Below are 4,578 nucleotides of genomic sequence, written 5' to 3' on the forward strand. Positions count from 1 at the left end.
TACTAAGAAAATTACTAAATAATTATTTTACAGAACTAGAAAAAATAATAACAGAATTCTTCTGAAAGAACAAAAGATAAAAAATATCAAATAAGTTAATGAAAAAAAGATGTGAAGGATAGTGGTCTAACAGTACCATATCTCGAACTGTACTATAAAGCAATAATCATCAAAATAGTTTGGTACTGGTTAAGAAATAGAATTCAAATAAGTTGAATAGATTAGATGCACAATATAAAGAGGTAAATGATCTGAGCAACCTAGCATTTGAAAGACCCAAAGGCTCCAATTTTTGAGATAAGAACTCACATTATAACAAAAAATTACTGGGGAAATTGGAAAAAATAGTATGGCAGGAACTAGATATAGACTAATATCTCACAACATGTACCAAGATAAGGAAAAAATGGGAATATAATTTAGATATGAAGTGATATCATAAGTAAATAAAGAGAACATGGAATAGTTTACCTGAATGATCTATGGAGAAGGGAAGAATTTATAATAAAACAGGTGATAGAAAGCATGACTAGGTTATAAAATCAATAATTTGCATTATAAAACTGAAAAAGCTTCTGAACAAACACAACAGTGTATTCAAGATTAAAAGTGAAAGAACAATGTGGGGAAAATTTATAAAACATTTTCTGATAAAATTCTAATTCATCAAATTTATAAAGAACTAAGTAAAATGTATGTATATATCCCCCCCAATTGACAAATGGTCAAAGAATATGAACAAGCAATTTTCAAATGAAGAAATCAAAGCTATCCATAATCATATGAAAAATGTTCTAAATCCCTCTTGATTAAAGAAATGCAAATTAAAACAATGCTGAGGTAGCTCTGCACACCTATCATATTGGCCAATATTACAGTAAAGAAAAATGATAAATGGTGAAGATATGGCAAAATTGACATATTTGCATTGTTGGTAGAGTTGAGAACTGATCTAATCATTGTGGAGGGCAATTTCAAACTATGTCCAAAGGGCTATAAAACTCTGCATACTCTTCGGTCCTGTAATACCACTAGTAGGTATTTATTACAAAGAGATAATAAAAAAGGCAAAAGGACCTACTAATACAAAAATATTTATAGGTCTTTTTGTGGTGGCAAAGAATTGGAAATTGAGGGAATGTCTGTCAATTATGGAATGGGTGAACAAATTGTTTTGGTGATGGAATACTATTGTGCTATAAGAAATAATAAGCAGGATGATTTCAGAAAAAGCTGGAAAATTCTATATGAACTGATGTAGAGCAAAATATGCAGAACTGCAAAACCATTGTACACAGTGTTGTATTTGGGAAACTGTAAGATGACAGGGGGTCTGTAGAAATCTAGTCTCCCTATTCCTTTGGTCTATGGAGGGACACACCCACAAGCAGGCTTGACTGGAAGGGAGGGGCAGGATCTTGTGAAAGTGCTTCTTCACTTTCCCCCACCCACTAGGCAGTTGGAAAGTCAGTTACAGATTGGTAATGGTGGCAAATTGTCTTGTTAACTCCTGGGCCAAGATAGCAAGTGTGGCAAGGCTAAACTCCTAAAGATGATAACTTTCTCTGAATTGTTTCCCCACAGGATAGGATTGGTGAAGCTTCATATCTTAGAAGCTCACAGGCTCAGAGAATTAGGATTAACTTCAGGGCTATGCGTAGGAGGAACATGGCTTAAGGAGGTTGTGAGTATATCCCCAAAATATATATCTAGGCTGTGTTCCCAGTTGATAAAGGTTTAATGATAGATGGGAATGGGAAGGATGGGAGATGTATAATGATAGATAAGGTCAAGGAAACACTCAAGCACTTATGTCAAAAGCAGCCCCTCCCCCCAAGGGGGTAAGGTATCCTGAATGGCTGATCTGCTCTCTAACCCTATAAATATTATTTTTCTATATCAAGATAGCTAAACTAAGGTAGACTGTGATATTGCTGAATGTCTAACCAAAGTAAAACAGCTTGGCAGTCAGGTAATGAATGGCTCAACTCAGAGTCACCCTGATTATCCCTCTGCTCAGATTTAAGACCCAAGACCCAAGACTAGCAAGCAGGGTGACCTGCCTTCTTATACCAGGGCTCCAACTGCCTTTAACTGCCCCCTCTCTTAGAGTTCTGGGGGGGGCCTATGGAATTCTGTGATGTAGCCTGAACCCCCCTCTGCAGCTTGAACCCCTCTCTGCAATATGGATCTCACAACAGCAACAGCAATATTGTATGATGATCAACTATGAAAACTTGGCTATTCTCATCAATGCAAAAATCTGGGGTAATTCTGAAGGATTTATGACAGGTAATGCTATCCACAGTTAGAGAAATAATTATTGTAGTCAGATACAAATCAAAGCATATTATCTTTGACATTCATTTATTTATGGTTTTATTTTTGGATTTTGGTTTTACATAAGTATTCTCTTACAATAAGGACCAATATGGAAGTATGGTTGGCATGATAATACATATACAATACAGATCTCTAAGAGGGGGGAGGGAAGGATGGAAACGAGACAATTTGGATCTTATAATTACATAAATTATGTGTTAAAATTATTATTATATGTAATTTGGGAAAATATAATATCTTTGAACAAAAAAGGCATTACAGTAATTATTTAATACCAATAAATGTAAAACCTTTAGTATGTTGATCTGTTTAAAACTGATGGTACAGGGGCAGCAGAGTAGCTCAGTGGATTGAGAGCTAGGCCTAGAGATGGGAGGTCCTAGGTTCAAATGTGACCTCAGACACTTCCCAGGTGTGTGGCCCTGGGCAAGTCACTTAACCCCCATTGCCTACCCTTATCACTCATCTGCCTTGGAGCCAAAACACAGTATTGACTCCAAGAAGGAAGGTAAGGGTTTAAAAAAAAAAACTTATGGTACATTAAGCTGTTTTTTTTCAATAGTCACCAAATAAAAAAAGTCACCAAATCAATGTAAGTTGTTCATTACACCACTTTTAAATTTTGGACACATGTTACCTTTCAAAAATTACTAGTTAAAAATAATTTCCTCATTAGTTGTATTTATGCAATCTTGTTCAAAAATATATTTCTGAAATTCCAATCTCTGAATGCCCATTTTATTTTCTGAATCATTTAAGACCCTGATTCTATTGTTATCTACAATTTCATTATTAATTTTAATTTCCAGATTTTGTGTTGAGATGATTTTTCAGTTATGTGTTGAAAGAGTTACCGACTGACTCATTTTGTTCCAATATCAAACTTAAACTACCAAACCATTGGCCAGAATCAGGTCCAGGACAGAGCAAAATGGATTTGGCATCTTTCAGTCCATGAACATTAATGAGCTTCAAACAGCTAATACTAACCATCAAGTCTATAGAACATATATTGTTCTGATGTTCATAGTTTTTTTTTTTATCTTCATTGGTATCTAGGAGAAACCTATGAAATATATTTGGGTGGTTTTTTTTGCGGGGGTGGGCTGGGGAAGAGGATCATCTGACCTTGAGATTTCATCTCTCCAAGGAATTCTCAGTGTCTATAAAATGAATTCTCAGAAATTTCTCAGCATTGTGGATCAACAATTTATTTAACATTGATCAATCACTTTTCCTTTGTGCCTTCCATATACTGTACTAGATCACGGAATGCAGAAACAAAAGGAAAATCATCTTGCACTCAAGGAGATTATATTCACTTGCAATTTATAGGCTTAAGGAATTTTCAGGACCTAGAACTTAGTAAACTGCCCATATTCTTCTATCTAATGTGTCAAATGCAGTATTAGAACTCAGATCTTCCTAATTTCAAGGCTGGAATCTTATCCAATTTACAATATTTCCTCTCATTTTTGGCATTAATTAATATCTAAGTAAAAAAATTGAATCTTCAGCATACAGCACCCCCTCTAAGCTAATGTCCAAACTTCTTGAGCTTTCACTTACAAATTATACATCCTGTCAATAAACATATATTGGTTAGTCAAATGACATTTATTAAGTGCCATTGTGAACCAATAACTGAGTTAAGCACTAAAGATTCCTCAAGGAATTCATAAGCTAATGGGAGAGACAACAAACACATATATTCAGATAATTTATATGATTAATAGGAAATAATTAGCAAGATAAAGGGATTAAAATTAAGAGGGATATGAAAAGGATCCCTAGTATTTTAGTTCTAAGTTGAAGAAAGCCAGGGAAGTCAGTTAGGCAAAAGTAATGTGGGAGAATATTCTAGGCATGAGAGACAAAAAGAGAAAATGTCCAGAGCCAAAAGCTGGAGTTTCTGGTTCATGAAATAAGAAAGCGATCACTAATCCTAGGTTTATTTAAAGTTATTTTTACTTCCTAGAAAAGGAAATAATCTACTATAGTAGGTCACAGGGTAATAAACAACCTCTGTCCTTATTTTGTTCTCAAAAAGTTAGGTATAAAGCTCTTGGTAGCCACTGGAGAGGAAAGAGAAACATGTATTAGAGAAAATATATATTTGATTTTTAAGTACTTTTAAATTCTAAAAGTCTCCATCCCCAAATCAGGCATTTTTCTTTGAATGTGGCAGTAGAATATTGAAAATTCTTAGCTTCCTTGAACTTACATGTAAAAATA

The sequence above is a fragment of the Gracilinanus agilis genome, chromosome 3, assembly GCF_016433145.1.
Source record: "Gracilinanus agilis isolate LMUSP501 chromosome 3, AgileGrace, whole genome shotgun sequence".
Classification (NCBI taxonomy): Eukaryota; Metazoa; Chordata; class Mammalia; order Didelphimorphia; family Didelphidae; genus Gracilinanus; species Gracilinanus agilis.